This window comes from Somniosus microcephalus, chromosome 5 (assembly GCF_052327205.1).
Source record: "Somniosus microcephalus isolate GS21.2 chromosome 5, FLI_Smic_1.0, whole genome shotgun sequence".
NCBI classification, from domain to species: Eukaryota; Metazoa; Chordata; class Chondrichthyes; order Squaliformes; family Somniosidae; genus Somniosus; species Somniosus microcephalus.
Window position 1 is genome coordinate 275,032,776 of NC_140991.1, and position 12,831 is coordinate 275,045,606.

At 47.8% G+C, this 12,831-nt stretch overlaps 1 pseudogene; it reads right to left on the bottom strand.

Moving 5' to 3' along the window:
* Positions 1 to 587: 587 nt before the first annotated feature.
* The window catches only part of LOC147117744 (uncharacterized), a 28,233-nt pseudogene continuing 15,989 nt past the window's right edge, over positions 588 to 12,831 (bottom strand).

A 12,831-nucleotide genomic window follows, 5' to 3' on the forward strand; every position in this document is an offset into this window, starting at 1 on the left:
ATGCCTTGCAGTGTAAGCCTCATCCATTCTTTATTGAACATCTGACTAATCGTTGCAGGCCAGATTTTCAGATCAGCTTTATTTTAATGGTACAATCAACCACTGTTAAAATTTAGGTGTGATTCTTGACAATGAGCATTGGCAGGAGGAGATCACAGGCATGTCTAAGTGTGTTCTCACACAATTCACATACTTCCCAGTAGAGATCACCAGACTAGCGGTCGGAACCCTTACTGCTTTTTCCTCTCCCTACCCCAGTGACCAGTTGCAGCTAACTTTCTTTCGTTCAAGTCCTAATAAAAATAACAACAAAAAATAAAGAACTTGCATTTATATAACGCCTTTAATGACCTTGGGATATCCCAGAGCATTTTACAGTTTTTTTTGTTTCAAAAATATACTTTATTCATAAAAATTTTGTTCAAATACATTACAGTACAATCCAAAGGTCCTATTTTATATTGTACAGTCCAGGTTCAATACAATACATGGCAGTCTCATTCGTTTCATGCCAGTTACATTAAAAAATGTATTCAAATACATTACAGTACAATCCATAGATCATATTTTACATCTTACAGTCCAGGTTCAATACATTACATGGCACTCACTTTCGTTTCATGCCAGTTACATTTCAAATGTTATGTACAATTACATTTCAACAATTTGATACATACGGCCCAAGGGGTTTTTATACTGGTTCCAGTCCCTCGGTGTACACTGGCGGGAGGGCTTTAAACTGTGGCCCTTCCCCATTGTGCCTTTGCGGCGGCGGCACCAGCCTTTAGTGCGTCCCTCAGCACGTACTCCTGGACCTTGGAATGTGCCAATCTGCAACACTCGGTCATGGACAACTCCTTGCTCTGAAAGACCAGCAAGTTTCGGGCAGGCCAAAGGGTGTCTTTCACCGAGTTTATGGTCTTCCAGCAGCAGTTGATGTTTGTCTCGGTGTGCGTCCCTGGGAATAGTCCGTCGAGCACAGAGTCCTGTGTTACGGAGCTGCTCGGGATGAACCGCGACAACGACCACTGCATCTCTTTCCAGACCTTCTTTGCAAAGACACATTCCAGAACGAGATGGATGACGGTCTCGTCCCCACCGCAGCCGCCTCGAGGACAGTGTGCGGTGGAGCTGAGAGTCTGGTAGTGCATGAAGGATCTGACGGGGAGGGCCCTTCTCACCACCAGCCAAGCTACGTCTTGGTGCTTGTTTGTAAGTTCTGGCGATGAGGCATTCTGCCGAATCACTTCGACAGTCTGCTCTGGGAGCCATCTGACAGGATCCACCATCTCCTTTTTTCATAGGGCCTCCAGGATGTTACGTGCTGACCACTGCTTTATGGCCTTGTGGTCAAAGGTGTTTCCCTGTACAAACTTTTCCACGAAGGACAGGTGGTCCGGCACGGTCCAACTGAATGGAGTGTTCCGCGGCAGCTTAGCCAGACCCATCCTTCGCAACACCGGGGACAGATAGAACCTCAGCACGTAGTGACCCTTGGTGTTTGCGTACCGAGGGTCTAGATGTCGTGTATTGATTGCGAGTTTGACACCAGTCAATACGGTAATGTAATGTGCGAGTTTAACACCAGTTAATACAGTAATGTAATGTGCATTGCATTATGGGAATTACCGGGGAAAACGGCAGTCCGCCATTTTACAGAATAAAGAGAACATCGTAGTTATAAGCTTGTCTGCCTGATTCTATGCTTTAATGCGTTCATACAACATTGGCGATGAGGATAACGAACGGAATCATTTTAGATAGGTAGTTGCCCAAGTTTTAGCTAGCTAGGATGGAGAAGACCAGCATTCAAAATTTTGCATGCTTCGCCGAGCCAGTCACGTTGGGTCCAAGATGGACGAGGTGGTTAACGTCTTTTGAGCTTTATGCCGACGGCAAAAGACTCATTATTGACGATACCTCTACAGCTGCCACAAAGCAGAGGAGAAGAGCTCTACTTCTACACCTAGCAGGACCAGATGTCCAGGATATCTTTTCGACTCTCCCAGACACAGGAGAACCAGCAGACTACACGGTGGCGGTTAGTGCTTTGAATCACTACTTCGTGCCCCAGGTCAATGCAGCATTTGCTAGACAGACTTTTCATAAGTTGTCCCAGAAGGCAGGTGAGACTGTGCAACAATTTGCTACTCGCTTGTGGCAGGCTGCTAAAGACTGTGCTTTTGGGGGGGCTGCGGATAATCAAATAAGAGACGCTATCCTGAGTAGGTGCACGTCAGCCTATGTGCGGAGGAAATTGCTAGAGGAAGGGCAAGGTCTAACGCTCGCCCGCACGTTACAATTGGCCTCACAATGTGAAAACGTCGAGGAGCAGATGTCAGCCATGTCATGTACAGAGAAGGCGGAGATAGATACTGTTCGTCGTGTTACACAGAAAAGAGGGTATTATGCAAAAAGCTCGACAGAGAAACCAAAGGGAAATGGCGATAGGAATGAAAGCAAATGTTACAGATGTGTACACACAGACCACATGGGCAGAGATCCGAAATGCCCAGCACACGGACAAACGTGTCATAAGTGCAAGGGAAAGGATAATTTCTCCAAAGTATGCCGCACAAAGGGTCCAAAGAAACACAGTGTGAACAATGTAGAGGAACAAAATGACTTTGCATTTGCTGTTACCAGAAATAACGTGAGAGAGAGACTTACCTTTTGTGTGGGGGGAGTAAACCTGAGAATGTTAATTGATTCGGGTGCAACTAATAATGTGATAGATGAGAATACATGGGAAGGATTAAAGTCAGAACACATTAAGTGTCAGTCACATGTCCCTAAGACAGAGAGAAAGTTATTCTCTTATGCTTCTAGCCGACCACTGTCAGTTAAAGGTGTATTCACATGTGGGGTTACAATAGGTAAGAGAACTGAGCAGGCGGAGTTCATTGTGGTTAAAGGCCATGGAGAGCCATTGCTAGGAAGGGAGACAGCCATGAAACTGGGAGTTTTAAAAATAGGCGCAGATGTCTCAGCTGTGGTAGATGTGTTGTGTATGTACCTTTAAGAGAATAACTGGTCTCAGACTGCAGTACCGGCAGTGACCACCCCAGTATAAAAGGCGCTAGTGAGCCTCTGTTGTTTTCAGTTTCACTATTGACTTCCATCAGTAAAGACTTGTTTTGTTCAACTCCTGCTGTCCGTGTCTCAATCATTCACGGACGTAATACTGGCGACGAGCAGATACGAACCTACCTACAGTCTGCACCACCTCCTGGGATCCATTCCTACAGCGAAGTGAGCCGAGGTCGAGGCCAGAAAGAAAAGAAAGTAAGAGGCAGTAGAAACGGGCGTCAACCGCGGGCATCCGCCCCTGTGTTTGCGGAGTTGAAGATTGCTGGAGAAGCTGTCGGAAGCGGGGCCTGGTTCCTGTTGATGGTGCTTCAGCTAATCGGGCTGGTGGCAGGTAGTGCACTGATCCTTCCTGGGCTGCGGCGGTCGCGAACTTGAGCGGGTGGTTTGCAACGGGGCCAAGCAGCGTTGTCGGGAAGAAGAGAGAGAGAGGGTGGAGCACACAGGGTGCGGCCAGTGCTACGAAGCCGGGCTGCGTATAGACCCGCGAAGAGGGAGGCAAGAGTCCCACAGGGTTGTTCCACGACGGGAAAATAATAAAAAAAGAAATATTAAACGCGCAAGAAACCGCGAGGAGCTGCAGGTTGCAACGGGAACCGCGGAAAGCAGCGCTAACAACAGCGGGGAAGAAGGCAAAGCACGGGAGGCGCCATTTTGTTAAATCGGGGAAGAAGGCAAAGCGCGGGAGGTGCCATTTTAGATTTGCAAGATGCCGAAGACTGGCTGTATCACTGCTTTTGATAATACAATAGAGGACTGGACCACGTATGTGGAAAGAGTCGAGGTATATTTCGAGGCAAACGAAAAAGCGGAGGAGAAAAAGGCATCGATATTGCTAAACTTAATGGGCGCTAGAACGTACGGCCTATTGCGGGACCTGATTACTCCAGCCAAACCGAAGGTGAAGAGTTTTAACGAAATTGTTGCTGTCCTACAGGAACACCTAAACCCTGCACCGCTGTTGATAGCAGAAAGATTTAAATTCCACAGGAGAACTCAGCATAAAGATGAGAGCAATGCTGAGTACCTTACGGAACTACGCAAGCTATCAAAGCACTGCCAGTTCGGAGCAGGACTGGCAGATACCCTACGGGACAAATTTGTCTGTGGACTCCTGAGTGAAGGAACACAGAAGAAGTTACTCTCAGAGAAAGAGCTGACGCTAGATAAGGCTTTCAGCATGGCAGTATCGTATGAAGCAGCAGCCAGGGGAGCTGCAGAAATTCAACAAAAACCACAGGAATACGGCACCCACGAAATGACACGGGGATTTGCAAAATGTTATCGCTGCGGCAGAACTAACCATGACCAGAAGGACAGCTGGTCCAAAGACAAAATATGCAGGCAATGCGGGAAGATGGGACACAATGAACGAGTTTGTAGGTCTGGGAAGAAGACCAGCGACAACAAAAAGGCTACTAAGGAACCGTACAAGAAAGTACAAAAGATGACGGACAGTAGTTCCGAAGACCAGATGAGCGATAGTGAATCCGGGAACAGGAGACTAAGCTGTCTCAAACTTCACAACGTAATCGCAAAAGAGGATCACCGAACCATTTGGGCCACCCTCACGATAGCAGGGTCCCAAGTTAAAATGGAACTGGATACAGGATCAGCGCTAACCGTCATGAATCGACGAGACTACGAGCGGCTATTTTCACACATACCCTTGAGAGAGACATCCATCATCTTGACGACATATACGGGGCAAAAAGTATACCCCAGAGGAAAAATAAGGGTGCCTGTCGAATACAACGGCAAGAAAATACGGAAATTGTATCTCTACATACTGCCAAATGGTGGACCACCGTTATTGGGACGGGAATGGATCAGGAAGATAAACTTAGATTGGCACACCATTCATGCAATGACGGTAAAAAAGATGAAGACGTCACTCCTGGATGATTGTCAACAATCTTAGCTAACGCCAAAGAGGTATTTCAACAAGAACTGGGCACGCTTAAAGGCGTAACCGCCTCGATAAAAATAGAAGAGAATGCAGTTCCCAAGTTTTTCAAAGCAAGACCGGTACCATATGCAATTTGCCCAGCCGTCGAGGCAGAGCTGGAGAATCTGGAGAAGGCAGGCGTGTTGTCTAAGGTCGATTGGAGCGAGTGGGCGACACCCATCGTTCCTGTCATGAAGAAAACGTTAAGCAATAATTCTGGGGAGCCAAGGAAGATTCACATCTGTGGGGATTTCAAGGTGACGGTGAACCCAGTCCTTCACACAGTACAATATCCTCTTCCAAGGATAGAAGACATCTTCGCCTCACTGTCTGGAGGGAAGCGTTTTACAAAAATTGACCTAGCACAAGCATATTTGCAGATGGAGGTCGAAGAGTCCTCTAGGAAGTATCTCATGATAAACACTCACAAAGGTCTTTACCAGTATCATCGATTGGTATTCGGAGTAGCATCGGCTCCGGCAGTATGGCAAAGAGCGATGGAACAAGTCCTGCAAGGGATTCCGGGGACTCAGTGTTACTTGGACGACATCCTTGTGACAGGTGAAGATGACAGTGAACACCTTAGCAACCTAGAACAGGTGCTCACTAGACTACGGGAACATGGGCTGCGAGCCAACCGCCCCAAGTGCAAATTTTTTAAGAAACAGATATCGTATTGTGGCCACGTGATTGATGAACAGGGGTTACATAAGTCCCCTGACAAAATTGAAGCAGTTGTTAAGGCCCCAGTGCCTGAAAATGTGTCGCAACTGAGGTCATTCCTCGGATTGGTGAATTACTACCATACGTTTTTGCCGAATTTGTCGACAATTCTGCACCCACTGAACGCCCTGCTACGAACGGGGGTAGCATGGAAATGGAGCGATGATTGTAAGCGGGCCTTTCAGAAGAGTAAGGACTTAATCACTTCAAGGGAAGTATTGGCTCACTACAACCCAGCACTGCCGATCAGACTGGCGTGTGATGCGTCTCCCTACGGCATTGGGGCGGTACTGTCACATAAATTCCTTGATGGTTTAGAGAGGCCGATAGCTTTTGCGTAATGCTCGTTAACTTCTGCCGAGCGTAACTACGCCCAGATTGACAGAGAGGCCCTCAGCCTAGTGTGGGGGGTGAAGAAGTTCAATCACTACCTGCACGGTCAAAAATTTACTCTACTAACCGATCATCAACCTCTTGTCTCCATTTTCAACCCTCAGAAGGGCGTACCGATAATGACAGCACAACGGCTGCAGAGGTGGTCCCTTTTCCTAGGGGCACACCAATATGACATCGAGTACAAAGGAACTAAACAGCATGGAAATGCTGATGGATTGTCACGCCTACCATTGCCGATGGTGGAAGAAGAAGACCTTGCAGTGGATCCAATGGAGTTATTCCACTCGACCATAGTCGAATGTCTCCCTGTGACGAATGCAAACATAGAAAAGGAAACACGGAATGACCCGACACTATCACGGGTCTATGATTTAACGGTGAAGGGATGGCCAGCACATGGCGAACCACTGCTGCCAGCATTCTCGCCGAGAAGAGAACAGCTGTCAGTGTGCAGAGGAACCTTGATGTGTGGATCCAGAGTAGTAATTCCACCTAAGTTGACAGATAGAGTGCTCAATGAGCTTCATGAGGGTCATCTGGGTGGGGTAAAAATGAAGAACTTAGCCAGAGCGTTTGTGTGGTGGCCGGGAATCGATAGAGAAATCGAAGAGATGACCAAGAGCTGTGCAGGATGCCAGAAGGTCCAAAACGCCCCACCACAAGCTCCTCTGCATCCATGGGAGTGGCCCTCATCTCCATGGCAAAGGGTGCACATTGATTTTGCTGGTCCCTTCGTGGACTCGATGTTTTTAATTGCGGTGGATGCACATTCAAAGTGGCCAGAGGTAATAAAAATGTCCTCAACAACCACGGAAAAAACTATCACAGTTTTACGAACCATATTCGCCAGGAATGGGCTGCCTGAACAGATTTGCTCTGACAATGGACCACAGTTTGTGTCTGAAGAGTTCCGGAGGTTCTTAAAGAACAATGGTGTTAAGCATTACACATCTGCCCCATATCATCCAGCCACTAATGGATTGGCCGAGAGGTTTGTCCAAACATTCAAGAAGGCTATCAAGGCAATGTGTAATGAAGATATACCCCTACAACACAAAGTGGACAACTTCTTGTTTGCCTACCGGAATGCGACACATGCGGTTACCAACCAAACTCCAGCCATGATGTTCTTCAATCGAAGACTACGATGCCGCTTGGATTTGGTTAAGCCAAACGTCCGAAGAGATGTGGAGAACAGGCAGTTTCAGAATATGAATGAAAGGCCGACCAGGAGTTTTAAGATAGGTCAACCAGTTTTGGCCCGGGACTACCGCACTGAGAAATGGCAGCCAGGAATGATTTGTACACGACAAGGACCTCTCATGTATACCGTGGACGTTGGGGAGAGCATTGTAAGACACCATGCTGACCAGATTCTAGAGTCACTGGAAAACGTCAACTCCACACCACGATCTGATACACCTGGTAATGAAATCGACGTTCCAATTGCACCTACCGCAGAACTGGTAATATTGGAAGCAGATGAACCAAACAACGATATTGATCCTGACTCAACATTGCCAGAAGAACCTGATACCCCAAAGAGGCATTATCCAGACAGAATCAGGAAGCCTCCTCAAAGACTGAACTTATAATTGCTTAAACTTAACCAATGTATCTAGCAACCGTAATTGTGATTATAATTAGTTATCATTTAGTTGCTAAATGAATGTTATGTACTGTTTATCTAAAAGGGGAGGAATTGTTGTGTATGTACCTTTAAGAGAGTAACTGGTCTCAGACTGCAGTACCGGCAGTGACCACCCCTGTATAAAAGGCGCTAGTGAGCCTCTGTTGTTTTCAGTTTCACTATTGACTTCCATCAGAAAAGACTTGTTTTGTTCAACTCCTGCTGTCCGTGTCTCAATCATTCACGGACGTAATAAGATGTAAGACAGTTACTAGAACAGCGGTATCCAAAGGTGTTCCAGGGAGTAGGAAGGCTGAACACAAAACAGATCAGTTTGTATATCGACCCACAAGTGAAGCCTGTGGCCCAGCCACTCAGGCGTATACCATTCAACTTAAGGGGGGCAGTAGAGGCCAAAATAAAACAATTGAGGGACATGGACATTATCGAACCTGTAACTGGGCCCACCCCATGTGTAAATCCTGTGGTTATTGTACCAAAAGTGGATACGGATGTAAGGTTATGCCTAGACATGAGACGAGCAAACCAGGCAATTGTGAGGGAACGATATCTAATCCCCACCGTGATGAGATACTCCAAGGTATGAACGGCTCGACGGTGTTTAGTAAGCTAGACCTGAAATGGGGTTATCACCAGCTAGAACTGACCCCTGAGTCATGAGAAATCACAACGTTTGCAGTACATAATGGAGTATACAGGTACAAGAGGCTGATATTCGGTGTATCTTCAGCTAGTGAGCAATATCATGATGAGATAGCTAATGCCTTAGCTGGAATAGAGTGTGTTGAAAACATCTCAGACTACATTATCGTGCATGCACACTGTAATGTATGTACCTTTATTAAGGGGGGGAACTACTTTGTACAGCTCATGTATACTGTAGTACCGGCAGTGACCACATCTGTATATAACGTTGAGTAGTAATCTGTACAGTTCAGTTGCAGTCTGAGCCACGTTGAGTAAACACCATTTGTACCGTTCTCTGCAGTCTGTGTCTGATTATACACGGACGTAACATTGGCGACGATGCAGATTCGAACCTACCTGCAACTCTGCATCACCTCCCAGGGATTCGCTCCTGGAGAACAGTGGAAGAAGGTCAAGTCCAGAAGCACGGGCGTCGACCACGGGCAACCGCCCAGTCATCCAGCAGAGATTTGAGCATCGCAGGGGAGGCTGTCGAGAGCCAGGCTTGGCTTTCCAGTCACAGTGGTCCAGCGAAACGGGCTGGCAACAGGTACTGCGCAGACCCTTCCCAGACAACGGCGGGCTAGAGCCCGACCGAGCGGCACAGAAAAAGGCCGAGCAGCGTCGATGGGGGAGAGAGAGAGGGCAGAGCGCACAGGGCGCAGCCGGTGTTCAGGACCGAGCGGCGTCAACGGGGGAGAGAGACGAGAGAGAGCAGATCGCAGCCGGTGTTCAAGTGCCGAGCAGCGTCAAAGGGGGAGAGAGGCGCGCAGGAAAATGTGAGGTGCTGCCATTGCCACGAGGACCACAGAGAGCGGCGTTGGCAGCAGCGCAGGAGCAGTGCACGAAACCCACAGGGTGTCGCCATTTGCCACAAGGACCGCTGAGAGCGGCGTTGGCAGCAGCGCGGGAGATGCCATTTTAAGCCGCAGTGGGGAAGAAAGGAAAGCACGGGAGACGCCATTTTAAGCCAGTCTAACCACACCCCAAAATGCTGAAGAGTGGCAGTATCACAGCGTTCGACAATGAAGTCGAAGATTGGACGACATATGTCGAACGCATAGAAGTATACTGCAAGGCGAATGAAGTGCCAGATGACAAGAAAGCGCTGGTATTGTTGAATTCAATGGGTGCAAAAATGTATGGCTTACTACGAAACCTAGTAACCCCAGAGAAGCCAGTAGAAAAGGATTTTGAAAACATAGTGTCAATCCTACAGGACCACTTAAACCCCACACCGCTGCTGATAGCATAAAGATTTAAGTTTCACAAAAGGAACCAGCATAAAGATGAAAGTAATGCTGTGTATTTAACGGAACTGCGCAAGCTATCGAAACACTGCCAGTTTGGAACGGGACTAGCAGATACTTTAAGGGACAAGTTTGTGTGTGGGCTTCAAAGTGAAGGAACCCAGAAACGGCTTTTATCTGAAAAGGACCTTACGCTGGAAAAGGCTTTCAGCATTGCAGTATCATATGAAGCAGCCGCACGGGGCGCTGCAGAGATACAACAAAGACCGCAAGAATATGGCACAAACGAAATGTCATATGGAACAGAGAAGTGCTATCGCTGCGGCAGAACAACACACGACCAGAATGATTGCTGGTTCAAAGACAAAGTGTGCAGACAGTGTGGAAAAGTAGGACACATAGCACGAGTCTGCAGGTCGGGAAAGAAAACCAGCAATAAGAAACCGACCAAAGGAAAGTACAAGAAGGTACATAAGATAACGGAGAATAGTTCAGACGAGCAAAAGAGTGATAACGACTCCAAAAGCAGGGAACTGAGTTGTCTGAAACTACATAATGTGATCACAACAGAGGATCACCGAACCATTTGGGTCACTCTCAAGATAGCAGGAGTCCAGGTAAAGATGGAATTGGACACAGGATCAGCCCTAACAGTCATAAACCGACAGGACTACGAGCGGCTATTCTCACACATACCCTTGAGAGACACAAAAATTATTTTGAAGATGTACACGGGGCAAAAAGTCTACCCCAAAGGAAAAATAAGGGTGACCGTTATATATAACGGTAAGGAAACACCAAAACTAGACCTGTATGTATTGCAAGATGGAGGACCACCATTACTGGGACGTGAATGGATCCAGAAAATACAACTGGATTGGCATTCCATACAGGCACTGACTGTGGCTGACAAAAAGGATGACGACGTCATACCTGGGCGACTGTCAAAGATCCTAACTGACGCGAAAGAAGTGTTCCAGCAAGGACTCGGAACGCTAAAAGGCATAACAGCGACGATTAAAATTGAAGAAAACGTAAGTCCAAAATTTTTAAGGCCAGACTGGTACCTTATGCGATCCGCCCAGCCGTCGAAGCAGAGCTGGAGAGTCTGGAACGTTCAGGTGTACTGTCCAAGGTAGTCTGGAGCGAGTGGGCTGCACCCATCGTCCCTGTGATGAAAAAGTAGTTGAGCAGCACGCCTGGGGAACCAAGGAAGGTTTGCATCTGTGGGGACTTTAAGGTAACAGTGAACCCGGTCCTTCACACCGTACAATATCCACTTCCGCGGATTGAAGATATTTTCACCTCGCTATCTGGAGGGAAACGCTTCACTAAGATTGATCTGGCCCAGGCGTATCTGCAAATGGAGGTAGAAGAAGCATCAAAAAAATACCTCACAATCAACACCCATAAAGGTCTCTACCAATACAACCGGCTGGTATTCGGGGTAGCATCAGCTCCGGCTATTTGGCAGAGGGCAATGGAACAAGCCCTGCAAGGGATCCCAGGAACCCAGTGTTATTTGGACGACATCCTGGTCACGGGCGAAAATGACAGTGATCACCTTGCCAACCTGGAGCAGGTGCTCACTAGATTGCAGGAATATGGGCTCCGAGCTAACCGCCCCAAATGCGAGTTTTTTAGAAAACAGATCTCGTATTGTGGCCACGTTATCGATAAAGAGGGGTTACATAAGTCCCCAGAGAAGATTGAGGCAGTAGTCAAGGCTCCAGCACCGGAAAATGTGTCACAACTGAGGTCGTTCCTCGGGCTGGTAAACTACTACCATAAGTTCTTGCCAAATTTGTCTACAATACTACACCCACTAAACACCCTACTGCAAACTGGGGTGCCATGGAAGTGGAGTGACGAATGTAGACGAGCTTTCCAGAAGAGCAAAACACTAATCACATCGAAAGAGGTATTGGCCCATTACAACCCAGCATTACCAATTCGGTTGGCATGTGATGCGTCACCCTACGGCATTGGAGCGGTGCTGTCGCACAAATTCTCGGACGGCTCAGAGAGGCCAATAGCCTTTGCGTCACGATCACTAACCTCAGCTGAGCGTAACTACGCCCAGATTGACAGGGAGGCCCTCAGCCAAGTGTGGGGAGTGAAAAAGTTCAATCACTATCTGCACGGGCAGAAATTCACCTTGCTGACTGATCACCAGCCTCTTGTCTCCATTTTTAATCCAGAGAAGGGCGTTCCGGTGATGACTGCGCAACGACTACAAAGATGGTCACTTTTTCTAGGGGCGCACCACTATGAGATTGAATATAAGGGCACGAAACAGCATGGAAATGCTGATGGGCTATCACACCTGCCACTGCCTACTGCGGAGGAAGCACCAGCAGTGGATCCTGTCGAAATATTGCATTCGACTATAGTTGAATACCTACCGGTAACTAACGCTTGTATCGAAAAGGAAACCCGAAATGACCCGACACTGTCTCGGGTATTTGATTTGACGGTGAAGGGATGGCCAGTACATGGCGACTCACTGTTGCCAGCATTCTCGACAAGGAGAGAACAGCTGTCAGTGTGCCAGGGGACCTTGATGTGTGGAACCCGAGTGGTAATTCCACCCAAGTTAAGGGATAGAGTGCTCAATGAGCTTCATGAGGGTCATCTGGGAGGGGTAAAAATGAAAAGCCTAGCCAGGGCTTATGTGTGGTGGCCGGGAATCGATAAACAAATCGAGGACCTGACCAAGAGCTGCTCAGGATGCCAGAAAGTCCAAAATGCACCACCACAGGCCCCTCTACACCCATGGGAGTGGCCCTCCTCTCCATGGCAACGGGTGCATATTGATTTTGCTGGTCCATTCATGGACTCAATGTTTTTAATAGCCGCGGATGCGCACTCGAAATGGCCTGAGGTCATCAAAATGTCCTCCACCACCACAGAGAAAACTATTGCAGTCCTACGGACCATTTTTGCCAGGAATGGCTTGCCAGGATAGATTTGCTCCGACAACGGACCACAGTTTGTGTCCGAAGAGTTCCGGAGGTTCTTGAAAAAAATGGGGTAAGGCATTACACATCCGCCCCTTATCATCCAGCCACAAATGGATTGGCTGAGAG